Consider the following 21,336-nt stretch of genomic DNA (forward strand, 5'->3'; position numbering starts at 1 on the left):
ATCCACCAACTCCAGAAGGAGAGGGTTTATGAAGCAGTGGTTTAAACCGCTGCTTCAGAAATATTAGTTGCAGGCTCAAATGAGTGGACCTGCAACAGATCGAGCAGGGCCGTATTGGGCTGCTGGGGGTACTGGGAAAAATCCCGGTGGGCATCGGACAAGCAGCAGAGGAGAGCAGTGCAAAGGCAAGCAGATCCCAACAGAGCGCAATAGCGGCACTCTGGCATACCGTTTACCCCTGTTCATGCAAATGGTTGTCAGGGGCGGGGCCTAACGTGATGCTGCAATCTCCCACTCGGCACTCCATGAGGCTCATTCCTCTTCCTCCACCCAGAGTCCCAGCACAGAATCCTGTGCAGCTGGTGCGCGGATGCGGGAAGAGAGTGAGTCAGAGAGAGAGGGAAGCGGTGAGCCAAGGCAGGGAGTTGTGCAATAAGCTACAGCAAGCCACTGAAAAGTCAATATATAGCAAAGCATGATCACAAACTTGCAGCTTTAAGTTGTGCAAAGCAGAGGAAAGCATCTTCAGCCAGACATCTTAGATAGATCACCGGGCCCGGGGAAAGAGCAAAGAGGAATCTCTGGATTACATGTCCCATTAACCACATATTCTATCTAAACCTAATAATTTGCCGATCAGTTTAAATGTTCGGTAATGTCTTCCTGCTTTGCTATGATTGGATAAACATACGTAATGAGGAATTTAAGGATCCCTACACATTCACAAGTAGATTTTTTTCAGGAAGAGCAGGGGGGGGGGGGGGAAGATCAGGGACAAGCAATTCCTCTACTATTCTCAAATCACATTTGAGTGGATTATAAACTGTAAGGAGTTTGGGGTCTGGCCTGATCGTTAAGGATCTGCTCTCTCCTCCTTCTGCAGTCAGTTATTTGCTGGGAAAGTCTTGGCAGTTGAACATGTTTGGAACTTCTCACTGCAAATTTTGCCTAGCATAAACCGGATTGGGGCCGCTATATATATATATATATATATATATATATATATATATAATATTTATAAAATACACACATTAAATATATATATTTATATATAATATATATATATTAATATATATATATATATATATAATGTATAATACACACATTAAATAAATATTTATAATATAAATATATTATATATATACTATATATATATATATATGTGTCTGTGTGTGTGTGTCTTTGATGGATTATAGGCTGGTCTAAAAAATTCCAGGGCTGCTTTTTTTTTTTTGAAAACTGTTTTTATTGATTTTTGAATATAAGTTGTACAAAGCTTTTGTAATTGGCAAGATCAATAATCAATACAACTGAGACGAACAGACATAAAACAAACGAAAAATAAAAAGACAAAAGTTGACAATAATCATTTGACATTAGACTCATCTAGCGATCATGGTTACATAAGCAAAGACACAATAACTATACAAAACATTACTAAAGGAGAGATATCGAGGTGTAAACCTGGAGCTATCGGGGGGCCCGGGGGGTTGCAGTTGGCAGGGTATTTGTGGGATTGGGCGAGACTACAAATTTATCTCTGATATAAGATTCCCATAGGATTTTGATTTCAAGGTACACATCTAGACGTCTAAGTTTCATATAGTGATACTCCTCTAGGTTCACCACAGTTTGGCATTGAGCAATCCATTGCGCTAGGGAGGGGATTGAGGATGTTTTCCAATTTTTCCAAAGTATGTGGAGTAGTTTGGTTTGGGGAGAAGTGTATTTTTTAGGGGTAAGGTGAAAGAGCCATATCAGAGGGTCACTAATAATTTCGGGGCCCAAGATGGTGGAAGTTTCCTCTATCACTATATATACGACATCGTCCCCGTCTGAGAGAGGCATCTCCAGCATATGCTACTATTTTTATTGAATAATTTATGGCACCTAGCTGGGGTGAGATACCATCTATTTAATAGTTTAAAATTCATTTCAAGCAATTCTACATGAGGTGGAAGTCTTAGTAATGGTAGCGAATATTTCGGGGTAGCCTCATAAGGGGCAATAGTCAATCCTAGTTCATGTTCCCATCTATCTATATAGTACGGGGGTTGGTCCCAGAGGTTGGTTTTGTAAAAAGGGCATACATGCGGGATAAAGCGTGGGTTACTGGGGTTATTCTTTACAGCATATAAGATTCAAACTGGGTAGGGGCACGCATTATAATTTTCCTATCAGGGTGACTGGTTATGTAAGAGCGGCATTGGTATAGATTTAAACCAGTCTCTGGAGGAAGGAAAATTCCATTAATCTTTTAGTTCTTCAGCGGGTATACCATCTCTGTTCATTTGCCTAAATGAAATGCCATGAGGGATCTATGAATTTTTTTAGTAGCGTGGCGATATGACCCATCCTGGGAGAAAATCCTGATTATCGGTTAAGGGAGTTAGAGGGGGAGGGCCTGCTGGATAGAAGGGGGTAGGTTTTTAGTATTCCTTCCCACGTATTGAATGTCTCTTGTATAATAGTGTTGCAAATTGGGGAGGGTAGTTTATTGATTTTTGGACCCCAGCACAGAGCGCCGAGGTGGGTGTAACCTGTTAGCTCATGTTCCAAACGGACTCACGCCTTGGAGTCATAATTTGAGAACCAGTCTAATATCCTCTGCAGGAAAATGGAATGTCTGTACTTAATTAAATTAGGGACTCCCAACCCGCCCAGTTTTATAGGTAGGCTCATAATGTGTTTGTTGATCCTTGCATTTTTTTTTATTCCATATATAGACTAGGATTTGTTTCTGCAGAGTGTTAAGAAAAGAAGGGGGAAGGGGGATTGGGAGAGTTTGTAGGAGATACAAGATCTTTGGTAAGATGTTCATTTTAAAGGCATTTATTCTCCAGCCAAGATATGTTTCGGGAGCGCCATGAAGACATGTCAACAATCAGGGTCTTTTGCAGTGCCCTAAAGTTAAGCTCAAAGGTGTCAGTTATGGAGGGCGTCAAAAGACACCTAAATATTTAATTTTTTTTGTCTGCCAATTGAAGGGGCAAATTTGTTTTATCAGTGGGATTTCTTCAGGGGGGGAGCGAGATATTAAGGAATTCTGATTTGGTTTCATTATTTAGGAAGTTAGAGACTAGTGGTGAATTCTGAAAAGGAGCGGAGCTAGAGAGGGGGATAGAGGAAGATGGTTTGTAAGGAAAAATAAAATGTCATCAGACATATAATAAAATCTTGTGTGTGGTGGTCCCTATTAGCAGGTCCCTTGATATCCTGTTGTGCGCGTACCCTAATCGCAAATGCTTCTACAGGGGAGTGCAAGAATTTATTTAGGGCAAGTTGTATTTTTGAGGATTCATTTATTATTGAACAACAACCATGTTCTCAATGAACCCAAAAAACTCATTAATACAAAGCTGAATAGTTTTGGAAGTAGTTTTTATTTGTTTTTAGTTATAGCTATTTTAGGGGGATATCTGTGTGTGCAGGTGACTATTACTGTGCATAATTATTAGGCAACTTAACAAAAAACAAATATATACCCATTTCAATTAATTATTTTTACCAGTGAAACCAATATAACATCTCAACATTCACAAATATACATTTCTGACATTCAAAAACAAAACAAAAACAAATCAGTGACCAATATAGCCACCTTTCTTTGCAAGGTCACTCAAAAGCCTGCCATCCATGGATTCTGTCAGTGTTTTGATCTGTTCACCATCAGCATTGCGTGCAGCAGCAACCACAGCCTCCCAGACACTGTTCAGAGAGGTGTACTGTTTTCCCTCCTTGTAAATCTCACATTTGATGATGGACCACAGGTTCTCAATGGGGTTCAGATCAGGTGAACAAGGAGGCCATGTCATTAGATTTTCTTCTTTTATACCCTTTCTTGCCAGTCCACGCTGTGGAGTTCTTGGACGCATGTGATGGAGCATTGTCCTGCATGAAAATCATGTTTTTCTTGAAGGATTCAGACTTCTACCTGTACCACTGCTTGAAGAAGATGTCTTCCAGAAACTTGCAGTAGGACTGGGAGTTGAGCTTGACTCCATCCTCAACCCGAAAAGGCCCCACAAGCTCATCTTTGATGATACCCAGCCCAAACCAGTTACTCTCCACCTCCACCTTGCTGGCGTCTGAGTCGGACTGGATCTCTGCCCTTTACCAATCCAGCCACGGGCCCATCCATCTGGCCCATCAAGACTCACTCTCATTTCATCAGTCCATAAAACCTTAGAAAAATCAGTCTTGAGATATTTCTTGGCCCAGTCTTGACATTTCAGCTTGTGTGTCTTGTTCAGTGGTGGTCGTCTTTCAGCCTTTCTTACCTTGGCCATGTCAATGAGTATTGCACACCTTGTGCTTTTGGGCACTCCAGTGATGTTGCAGCTCTGAAATATGGCCAAACTGGTGGCAAGTGGCATCTTGGCAGCTGCACGCTTGACTTTTCTCAGTTCATGGGCAGTTATTTTGCGCCTTGGTTTTTCCACACGCTTCTTGCGACCCTGTTGACTATTTTGAATGAAACGCTTGATTGTTCGATGATCACGCTTCAGAAGCTTTGCAATTTTAAGAGTGCTGCATCCCTCTGCAAGATATCTCACTATTTTTGACTTTTCTGAGCCTGTCAAGTCCTTCTTTTGACCCATTTTGCCAAAGGAAAGGAAGTTGCCTAATAATTATGCACACCTGATATAGGGTGTTGATGTCATTAGACCACACCCCTTCTCATTACAGAGATGCACATCACCTAATATGCTTAATTGGTAGTAGGCTTTCGAGCCTATACAGCTTGGAGTAAGACAACATGAATAAAGAGGATGATGTGGTCAAAATACTCATTTGCCTAATAATTCTGCACTCCCTGTACAAAAAGTAGGGGCGAGAGGGGGCACCCCTGTCTAGTGCCATTTGAGAAAGAAAATGAATGAGAGAGGGATCCATTTAATTTTATTTTGGCACAGGGGTTTACATAGAGGGCGAATATTTTAGAGATTACTGTTTCACCTAGGCCAAACTTCAACAGCACTGATCTAAGAAAGTGCCAACAGACTCGGTCAAAAGCTTTTTCCGCGTCCGTTGACACTATGACCAGGGGGAGGTGGTTGAGTGAAGCATGTTCAATGAGGTGGAGAGACCGGATCGTATTGTCCCTAGCTTCTCTTGTAGGAATAAATCCCAATTGGTCATTTACTATAATGTCCGGGAGAATTTGGTTTAACCGTGTGGCCAAGAGTTTAGCGTAAATCTTTACATCAGAATTTAATAAAGATATGGGCCTATAATTCTCTACTTTGTCCGGGCTCTTTCCCGGTTTAGGGATGACCGTTATATGTGCCTCTAATGCTTGCTTGGGGAATGGGTTAGATTCTGAAATGGAGTTGAAGGTGGGCAGTAGATAAGGGATCAAGTGCTCTTTTAATTTTTTATAATAATGGTTGGTAAAGCCGTCCGGGCCCGGGGCTTTACCATTCGGCAAACCCTTGATGACCCTTTCTAGTTCTTCTATAGTGAAGGGGGTGTTGAGGAAATCGAATTGGGTTTTGGAGATTTGGGGGAATTGGATTTTATCTAAGTAGGCATCTATATTCTGTTGTTTGGTTGAGGGCTGATGACATCCTGTTGATGTCTCTGTGGGTGTTAGATTATACAAAGATTCGTAGTAGGATCTAAAAGCTTCAGCAATATGTTCAGTAGAGGGGTGTTTCTTTTGATCCCTACCTCTTATCTCTAGTATGAAGGATTTATATGTTTTACGCTTCAGTTTCGTGCGAATAAGCGACTACATTTATTGTCCCCATCATAGTAGGTTTGCTGTAGTTTAAGTGCCTGTGTTTTATATTCATATGCTAAAAGGGATCTAACTTTATTTCTTTGTATTTCCAGGTCCTCTTTAATGGTGATATTGCTGGGATCCTCTACCTGGGCAGCTTCTAGCTTTTCTATTTCCTCTAATGTGTTTTTAAGAATCATGTTATTTGTTTTAGTTTGGTGGGCTTTAATACTCCCCTTTAAATTCCCCTCTGATCACTCCTTTGTGGGCTTCCCATAAGATTCTATCATCCTGAACCGAGCCCTTGTTGATAGCGAAATATTCTATAAGTGATTTTTCTACCTTTGTGAAGTAGATTGGATCGTCTAGAACATGATCGTCTAGCTTCCATTGGAAAGGGGTGAGTGGAGCGGTGGGCCAAGACAGGGAACATGTAATCATGGAGTGGTCGGACCATACTCTGGGAAGAATTGTTATGTTTTTGATAGTTGAGAGACTGGTTACATCCATCATAAAATAATCAATACGTGAGTGGGACTGATGGGGAGGGGAATAGTAGGTGTAAGATCTATCCTCAGGGTGGATTATTCTCCACACGTCTTGCAAGACTACATTTTGTAGGTGTGTTTTAACACTGTGGATAGTATTACGTGAGATATATGATGAGCCTGAGGAAGTATCTAGAGTTGGGTTGAGTGTGACGTTGAAGTCCCCCCCCATTATAATTAAGCCTCTGCTTTCATCCAGAAGTAGGTTAGTTAGCCGTTTAAAAAATCTTCCTTGATTAGAGTTGGGCGCGTATACACTCACAAGGGTGGTTAGGGTGTTGTATAATGTGCCTATAAGGATTATATACCTGCCATCAGGGTCCTTAATTTTTTTTTGGAGTTTGAAGGGGATAGATTTTTTTAATAGAATTCCCACACCATTTTTCTTTTTTATCTTATTTGAGGCGTAGAAACATTCCCCGAATTTATATTGGTAGGTCTTTGGTTCCCTACCAGAGATAAAATGGGTCTCCTGAAGGAAAACTATGTCACCCCCTTGATGCCTGAAATCCCTAAGTGCCACGTTACGTTTATGTGGGGTGTTGAGACCTTTAGAGTTAATCGTAAGGAGGGTTAGAGTAGGTCTATTTTGGTTTACCATTGTAGTACTTGACTAGCGCAACATAGCAGGGGAGTCTCAAATGTTTATTGGGCAGGTATGGGAGGGGGAGAAGGTCTCTGGTGGTGGGGGTCGAGGCCGTTGGTGTTGTGCAACTCTGAGTGTCTAATGGTGTTTGTATTTTCAGCATTGTCAACAAATTAAACAGTATAACAACATTTAAACTATACAAAAGACAACAAAACATGTAAACTTGAGCAAGTCGGATGTCCGACGATAGAAAGTCTTCTATACGGTGGGAGGGGTGCTGGTCAGGCCGCAACCCCCCCCCAACGATATAAACTAATCAGCTAAAAGGCACCGAGACTGGCATATGTTTATAAGAGTCTTAGCACAGGATGTTTATACCTTCGCAATTAAACAAACTGTTAGAGCTAAACAGACAAAAAGAAGAAATACTGTATTTTCACAATTATATTATAGCTGGTATGATTGGATTACCAAAGGATTGGGGGAGGAACCCACAAACAGCTGGGATCCAGGCAAAGGGTAGCAAACTTATTAAGTGAGGATAACCTTAGGTAGTAAGGGTATGAGCTATATAGGTCTTTTAATTTTCCATAAAGTCCACACCACTAAAACAGAAATTAATGAACGCATTGATAACAATTGGCAAGAAAAGTTTTTGCATGTGGCGTGATAGCCTCAAAGACTAATGCTTGGTAAGGAAAAAGTACCACACAGTTCTGATGGTTATCAGTAATCCTGGACCTAGAAAAAAGAACACATAGTAATGCAATGAGTTAATATCTCACCACTTCACCGGATGGTGAAGGTCAGGTGTTGTCCTCCTCAGAGTTCAATGTAGAAGAAGATGGTGACTTGACCCTGTGTCTTCTGGGGGGGACTTTGTGCCAGGGTTCTTTGCTGCTCGGGGGCTCCTTGTGCATAAGTCTGGGTCGGCCTGTTGATGGATCTTGCTGTGGATCGGTCGCTGTTATACCCAAACCTCTTGTGAAAGAATCCAAATCTTGATGATTTTTGTAGACGTGGGTATGGCCATATTTGGAGACAATTAGGCTTGTAAGGCTTTGGTGAGGAACTTTAGATCCCTCCATTTTTGTATCGTGGTGGGGCAGAGATCTATGTAAATCTGAAGAGTGTGATCGAGATAATGAATGTCAGGAAGCTGACGGGCCTTATTCCATAATGCTTCCTTTTCCCTGTACTTTAGAAATCGAATTATAACATCACGGGTTGGTGCGTTGGGTCTAGCAGCTCTGAGAGCTCTATGAGCCCTGTCCATCGCTATAGGTTGTGCTTGTGGGTCAGTTTTAATAAACTGAAATAGGCCCTGAAGGTAGTCGTGCAGGTCTGATGTTTGTACTGTCTCAGGGATCCCCCTGATCCGTAGATTATTTCAACGGCTCCTATTTTCGAGATCTTCTACCTTGTCTTGGAGCAGATCAATTTTGGAATCTTGCATGGCAGCGCCTGTATTGATATTATTTAGCATGCCAGATAAGACGTTTTGCGTATCTTCCACATCTTCCACTCTTTGTCCAATTTCACTGATTTCTTTGCGCAGGGATGTTAATTCTTTCTTGATGAGGACTTTTAGGGAATCAAAGTCAGCTTTATTTGGTAGGTTTGCAATATCAGCCTTTAATTGTTCAGCATAATCAGCAGGCAGGGCAATCTTGGCCGGAGTGGCGACAGCCACGGGATGGGTGCTAGTCTCGTTATTTGCTTCTGGCAGGCTATCTTGGGGTTGAAAAAATGCGGTAACTGGGACCGGGTTAGATAAATGGCTTTTCAGGATCTTGTCTGCTTTAGCTGATTTTTTTGCTGCCATTTTATCAGAGGTGGAAAGTATATGCCTGTGGTGTAATTATAAGCAGTGTATAAGCACTATTACAGCTGACAACAGAGAGAGAGCAATGAAAGATAGTCCTGTAGCCAGGGGGTTTTAGCTGTGATGACTGGGAGAGGTTCTGCAATGCAGGCTAGTAAATTCCTCTCATCAACCACACAGACCGTTAGCTTACAATGAAAGTGGCTACATGCAGCTCCTGGTGAAATCTTGCAAGTTCAAAAGAAAAAGAGTGTAACTCATGACAAATGCTCAGAGAGGAGATAGGTTATCAGATTCATCGGCATAGGTACCCCAGGCCCAGTAGGTGGATGTAAATAACAGTTCAGTAAACTTTAGTAAGCCATCCCTGTAAATGCGATCCCAGCAATATTTATGCCTTATCATCAAGAAATCGGTATGTCTTTAGAGGTAAAGTCTTACCATGCTGAGTGTTCTTTCAGATTCAGTGCTTGTGCCGTGCAGGCCGTTTGGGGGGTTATCTGTTCATGCGGGCGTGAACGGAGCTTGCCACGTGGTGTTCGACATGGCGTTCACGAAGCCGCATTCGCACCTCAAGGTAATTTGCTCTGAAGTCGGGCAGATGGGGTTTCATGTAGAGGGTGTGAAGCGAGCAGGCATGTTGGGACCCTTCATGCTAGCCCCGTTAGCGAAAATCTGTTGTGCTGCGCTATAGGCTCCAGGTGCGAGTGGGGTCGGCGCCCCGTTAAGAGTGAAGTGGCTCACCACTGTTTGTGTCTGCAAGTGCTCGGAGGTTCACCTCATAGTCCTCGCCTATTTTCAGGATGAGTCCCAGCTTTATATAGCGTTTAGGGGGAAAGTTGTTCCGTCTCAGCACAGAGCTAACATACTATGTGGCCATCTTCTTTCCGGCCAGGCTCCGCCTCTTCCAGGGCTGCTTTTTATACCCAGTCTGGCCCTGTGATCGAGGCATTCGCCTTGTAATACATCTTTTCCTTATTCTGAGTACCTGACAACAATAAGTCCATATAACTGAAGCATAAAAGGAAATATTTCACAAACTATTGTGAGGTTTATAAGCAAAGATAAAAGAAAATCAAATAACATGCATCCATTTACTTTTATTTATTAAAGTGAGCATATTCTTTTGCATTTTGTTTTAAACAGATAATAGTTAAATATTACTTTCTGCATTTAACGTTAACCCAGTCCCAGTGTTTATACTGATGTTGTGGTCGTCTTTAATGTGTTGTGGATTTATTTTAAATGACATTTTGCTATTGAGCATTGTTGTTGTCATTCTAGGACTGGTGCCTTGTGTATGAAGGGATTTTGGGCCTCTATATCAATCCAAAGAGTGGGTTAGACTAAAAACTCACCACACTATAAGATAAGAAAAAAATTGCATGAGCTGTACAAACAAATATTATTTAAAAGGGCATTTTAATCTAATGTACGTATGTTGTTGGGTGTGTGGGTTAATCATTGCTTTTGGATACTGATAAGGGTTTACAGCTAGATTTAGAAATATATCAGTATTTACATGTTTTTTGCTATAATAGGTGTCCATATGAAAATGCAACAAATGAACTGCAATGTATGCCTATGTATGTGTATAGTACTCCAATAGAAACAACAGAGCTATTTAAAAAAAAAAAAACAGCTAAAAGTTTGTTTATTTGAGTGACACCATAACAAAGATTGTTAATTTGTGCAGAAACAACCTTAAAGTTTGTGATTTGTCTTGTATTTAATTATACACAACAATATTTTATGTATTAAAAAAAAAAGTGTTATTTCAACCTTTTATGTAACTGTTAGTGCTGGGTACTCTGATGAGTGCAAGAAAACAAATGTATATGTTTGTTCCTGGTTCTTGTAACCCTGATGTTTAATATGCATTGGGGTAAAGCTCTCCACTCAGAGGAGATGATCTATCTAAAATAAACCTTTAGCACTGTGAGATCCCTCTGAAGATTCTAGAAAGGAAAATTGTGCTATACTTCTCTAAGGGGTGTTTTCTGTATTTCTGGATGTGGAGGGGAGAAAATCCCCATGCAATATAGAACTGCATGACATAAGGGTGATGTTAAATTTACACGTTTTACTTTATATTACTTTAGACTTAAGATTTTAAGTGTAATAAAGATTTTAAAGTTTCTGTGTAACTTTAACAAATTAGGATCATACTTTGTATATTTCTGTGAATCCTTTACAAATTGTATTGCACTTTGTATTTGTTCTATGTGAAATAGTAATAGTAATAATTTCAAAAAGTGGGAGGCACATAGGAATTCCCTGAGCTGAACAAGGGAATTTCCTGGGTGTGTCTTAATCTCTCTCACAATTCTCATGATATGTAAGTATTTTACTCCTGCAGTTCTGGCTGATTTATCATACTAGCTGTATGCTGGTGAAGTTTGCTCAAAATGCCCAATACACTTATTAAAGGGACACTCAGGTTTTATTACATTTTCATGATTCAGATACAGCATGTAATTTTAAACAACTTTCCAATTTACTTCCATTAAAAAAAATGTGCACAGTCTTTTATATTTACACTTTTTTTAGTCACCAGCTCCTACTGAGCATGTGCAAGAACTCAGACTATATGTATATGCATTTGTGATTGGCTGATTGCTATCACATGGTACAGGGGGAGTGGAAATATACATAACTTTAAAATGTGTTAGAAAAGAATCTACTACTCATTTGAAATTCAGAGTAAATGCTTTTGTATTGTCTTGTTATCTTGCATTTGTTGATTATGCAAATCTGCTGTGTTTACTGGTCCTTTAATTGACAGAAAAGTAATGTGTACTAACCTAGATGTAGATGCAAGTTACATAATAGTGAAAACACTGTACTCTTCCCTGTGGGATTCTTTATCCCAGAGAGCCTCATTACTCTCTGTGGAAGGCATCTCTCCTCTTTCTGGGGCTTCCAGGTTTTTATAACATTCAGTAAGTCCAGCTTCTGTGAACTCTGCACTATATTGGCTCTCCAAACTGGAGAATTGTTGATCATGTGGTAATAAATCATCTAATATTTTATAATTTAATAATGGAACCTGATTATTTCCACAACAAGTTGTGTGCCCTTTTTAAATAAATTGATAGGAATAGATACAGTGCTTGCCACAATGGGCTGCCTAGTAAGCTTATCTACAAATGTATGAATCTTAGGGAGTGTGCAAAAACATGGGGTCCTAAATCCTCCTGTATCTGTCATTAACTTCTGTCAGTGGGATATCTGCAAGCTCATTTAAAACCCAACTTCTTTATGAATTATCCACTATTCTAAAAATTCAGAATATCTCAATATTTTGTTTCCAAGCTGCATAATATCAATTTCTTTATTTACAGGCTTCAAAACCAGATTTTTTTTTTATTTTCTTTAATAGATTTACAGTAAGAACATTATCTAACAACTTAATACTGAGTCTCAAACTTATTGCCAATATCACTCTCTCATTACTTCACATATATTTAGGTGAGAAATATGTCATGAGGAGAATGTGTTTTGTTTTTTAACCCCTAATCTATTGAGACCATTAAAGTGTTTTGAGGAAAAACTCAATTTGTAAAAAAATAAATATATTAATCCTGTAAAGTAAAAAAAAAAGAATATTTTTTGTAGAAGAAAAAAACAACATTCTCTTATCCAGCTCAGTCTGTTAAGCAGCCGTAACTATACATTTTGAGATATAAACCAAGTTGAGTGGGAATGCAGTTCCATTCAACCCACACAGTGTAATGCTTTAGATGTGAGGGTGCTGCTCCCGGGGGTGTAATCAAGACCCACCGCAAACTACCCCCTAACCTATAAACTCATTAACCAACACAACCCCTTCAGAGGTCTTAATCAAGACTGGGTTTCCCCTTCAGGGGGCCCATCTGGCCCTACAATTATTATTGGTTTGTTTACATGGGTCTTGGGCTCCACCTGAATTATTCCTGACCGCTCTGTGTACCTCCCACCTAGTGTAGGGAAAGTGTATGAATTTGTCTTTGCACATATGGTGGCACAGTTTCCAAGATGGCCCTCATAGGGCTAAATTATGGATGGAGCACAATAGGGGAGCGCAATCATTTTTTTGTTTGACTCCGTATTACAAGTGGCGCTATGTTTAAATTATCACAATTTTATTTGCACAAACTAATGGCACTTTATGCACCCCACATTTTCTATGTGCAGCATTAAGCATCAATGTGTGGCCGTATTACAAGTTGCCATCACTTGAAAGCAGCTACATTTAATGCTCAAACATTTTAGTTGAACTCAAGTAAAGAGTTTGGGCTGTGAATTTTTTTTCTTAAGCACTCCTAAATGGACACATAGCCCGCCACAAATTACCCCGCTACACTATTAACTCCAAAACCACCACTTAGCTCACCACAAATAACCCCACTACACTATTGACCCAAAACCACCCCATAGCCCAACCCAAATTGCCCCGCTAGACTATTAACCCCTAAACCACCACATAGCCCACCCCAAATTACCCCGCTACACTATTAACCCATAAACCACAACATAGTCCACCACAAACTGCTCCACTACACTATTAACCCCTAGACTGTTAAATAGCCCCCCCACTAAAACTCCCTATACTAGTAACCCCTAAATCATCACAACCCCCACCGCAAACTACCCCCTAACCTATTAACTCAATAACCAACACAACCCCTTCACAAACTACCTCCAAAACTATTAACCCGCTAACCGCCACAACCCCATTGCAAAATATCTCCTAACCTCCTGAAAGCTTAACCCCAAGACCCCTAATCTAACACCCCCTAAGTTACAAAAAATAAAAAAACTACCATTGCAAAATATAATATGTAATCTAGCACATTGTGTGGCCAGAAAGTAAAACTTGGTACCGGAAGGCTGCACAAGTGCATATCTTCTGAAGTGGACTTGCCAATAAATAAGGATGACAATCAAAGAGAAACAGTTCATCTTGCACCTGTATAGTTCCTAGCTCAGCTTCTGCTGGTTTCAAATAGTTAGAAAGGGCACTATTGAAAAGGTGGGTCCCATCCCAGATTTTGTCCTAGGGGCTCAGTGTGCTTTTGACACATAGATGTTCATTCATATGCTTCCCTGTTAAGTCACAATAAAATATGATATTTATGAAGATTATTGTAATGCAGAGGCGTAACTAGAAACCACAGGGCCCAGGTGCAAGAATCTAAGAAGTGCCTCCCACCCCCAAAAAAGGTGAATTTGATACATATCTTTTTTAAAAAAACAAAAAACATTTAACACAGAAAAAAAAATGTGAATCAGATTACATGTCTGCAAAAGGAGGTACCCTGTGCCCACAGTCTGTGAGATGACCTGACCCCCTATTACTGTATATAGTGACACTGTTTAACTCACCAGTACTGTATATAGTGTGTTAGTGACACAGTCTGTAATCTGCCAGTGAGATGGCTGGCCTGACCATACCTGCCCCAGTACATTATAAAGTGACCACAGTAGTCTGTGATATGGTCTAGCCCCCCGTACTGTATATAGTGGTACTGTATAGTGACACTGTTTGCCTCCCGCCCCCCCCCCATGCTGTAGTAACAAGGTCTGTAATTTGCTGATTCCACAAACATACACACACATACACACATACATGCATACACACATACATGCATACATACACACACACACAGTCACATACCTACACACACACACACTCGCACACACATATGAACACCAATGGGTAAAACAGAAACACTTACCCCTGTAGTCAGAGACACTAGTGAAGCCTCACATCACACTCATATGATATCAGTGCAGGCAGTGGCAGGTCAATGTTTTTATTGAAAAAATATTTTTTATTTTTTTTAAGCTGGGCCCCACCCTCGTGGGCCCGGTCGCAGTTGCGTGCTCTGCACCCCCTGTAGTTACACCACTGTTGTAATGACTCCCTAAAGCCCAGCTCAGCTAGATGAGCCAGCAACCTATACATGCAAGCTAACAGTATTGTGGGTTAGCCCCTTCACTACCAGGAATTTCAGAGAAAAATCTGCACAAAGTACCCGAGAATTTTTAGCATTTTTGCTATCACAACGTTTAAACAGAAACAGAAATAGAGTCTTTGTTTATTTGATTTACTTATGAAAACTATAAGTGCTAGATTACATGTGAAGAGCAAACTGTTTTGCACAAGCGATATCGTATTTTGCAAGCATTTTTAGTTGCGCTGATATTGCACAAAACACTTAAGAAATACATTACAAAGCACATTTACACTCATATTAACACTATCTAATAAAAACATTGTTAAAAATACTGCACACAAAAGTTATAAGGGCTCAAATATATGAAAACAAAGTACTTAAGCATAGAGATACATACAGATACATTGCTAAATATGTATTTGTATGTATAAAGATATGTATATATACAGTGGTATCAAAATTATTCAACCCCTATTGCAAATCAGGTTTAATTTCAACATTTACAGACTTCCAGTTGTTTGCAATGAACAAATCAAACAAAAGCAGATGAAATAGCTCAACACAATGATTGCTTCAAGTGGATTCCCCAAATTCAACTGAAAATGCAACTTTTAATGAATTCTGCAGTCTCAAAATTATTCAACCCCCTAGAATCCCTCACAACAGAACAAATATGCAAAACAGGTGTTGTCTCAAGCACACCTGATGCAACTAATCAAGAGCTTCATTAGTTGCACCAGGTGTGCTTGAGCTAGAACACATGAAATACCTGAACTGGCTAGGGGTTTGTTGAGTACCACCTTTGACTGCATGTTAGAAATATGGCTAATTCAAAAGAATGGTCCAAAAAGTTAAGAGAAGAGAGCATCACCCTTCATAAACAAAGAACAGAATACAAAAAGATAGTGAAGGTACTGAATATTCCTAAAGACACAGTTGGAAGCATAGTTTGCAAGTTCAACGTTAAAAGAACAGTGGTTACACTACCTGGATGGTGTAGAAAAAGAAAGCTATTAACGGCTGCAACCAATTTTCTGAGAAGGCAAGTTGAGAAAAACCCTTGAGTGACTGCAAAATACCTGCAGCAAGACCTGGTGGCAAAAGGCACTGAGGTTTTAGTTTGCACAGTAAGGTGCGTACTAAACACAGGTTTCTATGCCAGAAATCCAAGACGTACACCACTACTGACCCAAAAGTGTAAGAAAGGTTGGGTCCAACATATAACTAAGACACAGAAGTTTTGGAATTCTGTTTTGTGGAGCGATGAAACATAACTGGAACTTTTCGGCCGAATCGATGAGCGTTATGTCTGGAGGAAGAAGAATGAAGCATACACCTATTGGCTGATTTGAACAGCTAATAGGCTTTCAGTAGCTCTCATCCTATTGGCTGATTTGAAAATTTCAGCCAATAGGAATGCAAGGTACCGCAATATAAAAGGGGTACCTTGCATTCAATCTTCAGTGCGCGGCAGACGATCGCATGAAGAGGACCTCCACGTCGCCGAAGACTGCCGCTGCCGGCAGACTGCTCCACTCCTCAGAACACTGTTCCGCACCTCCGGGAAGAAGATAGAAGATGGCCTCACAATGGATCTGCCTGGATGAAGACTTTGCTCCGTCCGGAAGAAGATGGATGTGCGGACTTCAAGAACGGTGACTACATTTTTGGGGGTTAGTGCTAGTTCTGGTTTTTTTTGAGTAAAGCTAAGCTAAAATGCAAGTCTGTCAAAAGAACTGAAATAAGGGGGCAGTCTGCAGAGGCTTATATACAAGGTACTCACAGAGGTAAAAAGTATATAAATATAACCATGTTTGTTATGCAAAACTGGAGAAGGGGTAATAAAGGGATTATCTGTCTTTTTAAACAATAAAAATTATGGAGTAGACTGACCATTTAAAGGGACAATGTTCCCAAATTTTTTCTTTTGTGATTTAGATAGAGCATGCAATTTTAAGCAACTTTCTAAGTTACTCCTACTATCAAATTGTCTTCATTCTCTTGGTATCTTCATTTGAAAAGCAAGAATGTAAGTTTAGATGCAGGCCCATTTTTGGTGAACAACCTGGGTTGTCCTTGCTGATTGGGAAGCACCAATACACATGTGCTCTCCAGGGTTCTGAAACAACAATTGGCTGGCTCTTTAGCTTAGATGCCTTCTTTTTTAAATAAAGATAGCAAGAGAACGAAGAAAAATTGATAATAGGAGTAAATTAGAAAGTTGCTAAAAATTGCATGCTCTATATGAATCAAGAAAGAAAAATTTTGGGTTCAGTGTCCCTTTAATAATTATTTATTTACAGCAATTTTTAGGATTTTCAAATTTTAATACAGGAGGATAATTACTCATTTTCTTTATAAAGGTAATGTAATTAAAGTAATTAATAATGAACTATTCAAATAATAATACAGGAATCCTTATTAAAGCTTTGAAACAATGATTAGCTTAATTACTGTACAAATCAGCTTCTGTTAAGTAGGTTTTTGCTTACCCATTGATTTTCCAATAGGCTTTTTGCTAGAAGAATGCGCTGAACATTTCATTAAATTGCAAGTGTGACAATCTTAAGCAATCATTTGTCTGAGTTGTCATGATGAAAAATTAAAAAATCAAAGAACTAAGAATAGGACCATGACGTAGTATACCTATACATTAATGCACATTAATTGATTTAGTAGCAATGTAGTAATAAACAAATCTGCTTGATCGCACAGGAGAGAAATTTATGTGTCTTGATTTTAAGTCTAAACCACTGGAGGGCTAAATGTTATCTGGAGATGTGCTCCAGTGGTGCATGTACCCAGCCTGTGGCTCCAGCTATAGACTACATCCTTATATATTTTAGAACCTGTTGATAAATGTTGCTACTTCCAGAGTGTAGTCAATATGCCCAAAGGCAAAGCTGTATCACTAGCAGCATTTGATAGTCTGAAACCACCTCTGATATTAAGCTCCATTCACCTGATCCCACTTAAAACATGAACGTTTCATGTGAATCTTCACTTTAAGAAACAAAACCCATACAAACTATTGCATAAAACACTAAAATATGCTGGGGCCTAGTTATCAAGCCGTCAACCTCAAATACGCTGGAATTCCGCAGCGTATTTGTGGCGAGGCTGATTCGCCTTAGTTATCAAAGGCTCGAGACCGGCAAAAGTAGAATTTTGTGACGTAAACTTCGATCCGCCGGACTCAGTCCGACACAGATCGATTCTTACGTCACTCCAGATGTTCCGCACACAAGTGCGGCACATTCTCACTACTTTTGCTAGTTATCAAAAAACTAGCAGGTACGCTCGGCACTTTTACGGCCCAGCGTACCTGGTTTTCAAAGCGCCAGCCTGGAGGCGGCGGATCCCATAGGAATCAATGGGAGTCTGACCATAGCGAAAGTACAAGTTCGCTGCTGACAGACATCCCATTGATTCCTATGGGAGCTGTCTACACCTAACACCCTAACATGTACCCCGAGTCTAAACACCGCTAATCTGACCCCCCCTACACCGCCGCAACTAAATAAAGTTATTACCCCCTAAACCGCCGCTCCCGGAGCCCACCGCAACTATAATAAATGTATTAACCCCTAAACCGCCGCTCCCTGAACCCGCCGCAACCTATATTAAATGTATTAACCCCTATCCTGCCCCCCCTACACCGTCGCCACCTATAATAAATTTATTAACCCCTATCCTGCCCCCCACTACGCCGCCGCCACTGTAATAAAATTATTAACCCCTAAACCTAAGTCTAACCCTAACCCTAACGCCCCCCTAACTTAAATAATTAATTAAATAAATCTAAATAAATTAACTCTTATTAACTAAATGAATCCTATTTAAAACTAAATACTTACCTTTAAAATAAACCCTAATATAGCTACAATATAATTAATAATTATATTATAGCTATCTTAGGATTTATATTTATTTTACAGGTAACTTTGTATTTATTTTAGCTAGTTAGAATAGTTATTAAATAGTTATTAACTATTTAATAACTACCTAGCTAAAAGAAATACAAAATTACCTGTAAAATAAATCCTAACCTAAGTTACAATTAAACCTAATACTACACTATCATTAAATTAATTAAATAAACTACCTACAAATAACTACAATTAAATACAATTACATAAACTAACTAAAGTACAAAAAATAAAAAAAGCTAAGTTACAAAAAATAAAAAAATAAGTTACAAACATGTTAAAAATATTACAACAATTTTAAGCTACTTACACCTAATCTAAGCCCCCTAATAAAATAACAAACCCCCCAAAATAATAAAAATCCCTACCCTATTCTAAATTAAATAAATTTCAAAGCTCTTTTACCTTACCAGCCCTTAAAAGGGCCATTTGTGGGGGCATGCCCCAAAAAGTTCAGCTCTTTTGCCTGTAAAAGAAAAATACAACCCCCCCCAACATTAAAACCCACCACCCACATACCCCTAATCTAACCCAAACCCCCCTTACAAAAACCTAACACTAATCCCCTGAAGATCATCCTACCTTGAGTCGTCTTCACTCAGCCGAGCCACCGATGGAACTGAAGAGGACATCCGGAGCGGAAGAAGTTAATCCTCCAAGCGGCGCTGAAGAAATCTTCCATCCGATGAAGTCATCATCCAGGCGGCGCTGAAGAAGTCTTTGATCCGGCCGATGTCATCTTCCAAGAGGCGCTGAATATGTCTTCTATCCGGGTGAAGTCATCTTCCAAGCCGGGTCTTGAATCTTCCTTCCGCCGACGCGGAACCACCTTCTTCACCGACGGACTACGACGAATGACGGCTCCTTTAAGGGACGTCATCCAAGATGGCGTCCCCTCAATTCCGATTGGCTGATAGGATTCTATCAGCCAATCGGAATTAAGGTAGGAAAATCTGATTGGCTGATGGAATCAGCCAATCAGATTCAAGTTCAATCCGATTGGCTGATCCAATCAGCCAATCAGATTGAGCTCGCATTCTATTGGCTGATCGGAACAGCCAATAGAATGCGAGCTCAATCTGATTGGCTGATTCCATCAGCCAATCAGATTTTTCCTACCTTAATTCCGATTGGCTGATAGAATCCTATCAGCCAATCGGAATTGAGGGGACGCCATCTTGGATGACGTCCCTTAAAGGAGCCGTCATTCGTCGTAGTCCGTCGGTGAAGAAGGTGGTTCCGCGTCGGCGGAAGGAAGATTCAAGACCCGGCTTGGAAGATGACTTCACCCGGATAGAAGACATCTTCAGCGCCTCTTGGAAGATGACATCGGCCGGATCAAAGACTTCTTCAGCGCCGCCTGGATGATGACTTCATCGGATGGAAGATTTCTTCAGCGCCGCTTGGAGGATTAACTTCTTCCGCTCCGGATGTCCTCTTCAGTTCCATCGGTGGCTCGGCTGAGTGAAGACGACTCAAGGTAGGATGATCTTCAGGGGATTAGTGTTAGGTTTTTGTAAGGGGGGTTTGGGTTAGATTAGGGGTATGTGGGTGGTGGGTTTTAATGTTGGGGGGGGTTGTATTTTTCTTTTACAGGCAAAAGAGCTGAACTTTTTGGGGCATGCCCCCACAAATGGCCCTTTTAAGGGCTGGTAAGGTAAAAGAGCTTTGAAATTTATTTAATTTAGAATAGGGTAGGGATTTTTCTTATTTTGGGGGGTTTGTTATTTTATTAGGGGGCTTAGATTAGGTGTAAGTAGCTTAAAATTGTTGTAATATTTTTAACATGTTTGTAACTTAATTTTTTATTTTTTGTAACTTAGCTTTTTTTATTTTTTGTACTTTAGTTAGTTTATGTAATTGTATTTAATTGTAGTTATTTGTAGGTAGTTTATTTAGTTAATTTAATGATAGTGTAGTATTAGGTTTAATTGTAACTTAGGTTAGGATTTATTTTACAGGTAATTTTGTATTTCTTTTAGCTAGGTAGTTATTAAATAGTTAATAACTATTTAATAACTATTCTAACTAGCTAAAATAAATACAAAGTTACCTGTAAAATAAATATAAATCCTAAGATAGCTATAATATAATTATTAATTATATTGTAGCTATCTTAGGGTTTATTTTACAGGTAAGTATTTAGTTTTAAATAGTAATAATTTATTAAAGTATAGTGTAGTGTTAGGTGTAATTGTAACTTAGGTTAGGATTTATTTCACAGGTACATTTCTCTTTATTTTAGCTAGGTAAGCTATTAAATAGTTAATAACTATTTAATAGTTATTGTACATGGTTAAAATAAATTGAAAGTTACCTGTCAAATAAATATAAATCCTAAGATAGCTAGAATATAATTCTTATTTATATTGTAGCTATATTAGGGTTTATTTTAAAGGTAAGTATTTAGTTTTAAATAGGATTCATTTAGTTAATAAGAGTTAATTTATTTAGATTTATTTAATTAATATTTAAGTTAGGGGGGCGTTAGGGTTAGACTTAGGTTTAGGGGTTAATAATTTTATTACAGTGGCGGCGGCGTAGTGGGGGGCAGGATAGGGGTTAATAAATTTATTATAGGTGGCGACGGTGTAGGGGGGGCAGGATAGGGGTTAATAGGTTTAATATAGGTTGCGGCGGGTTCATGGAGCGGCGGTTTAGGGGTTAAACTATTTATTTAGTTGCGGAGAGGTGCGGGATCAGCAGGATAGGGGTTAATAATTTTATAATAGAGGGCGACGGTGTAGGGGGGGCAGGATAGGGGTTACTAGGTATACT

Source organism: Bombina bombina, chromosome 6 (genome assembly GCF_027579735.1).
Source record: "Bombina bombina isolate aBomBom1 chromosome 6, aBomBom1.pri, whole genome shotgun sequence".
NCBI classification, from domain to species: domain Eukaryota; kingdom Metazoa; phylum Chordata; class Amphibia; order Anura; family Bombinatoridae; genus Bombina; species Bombina bombina.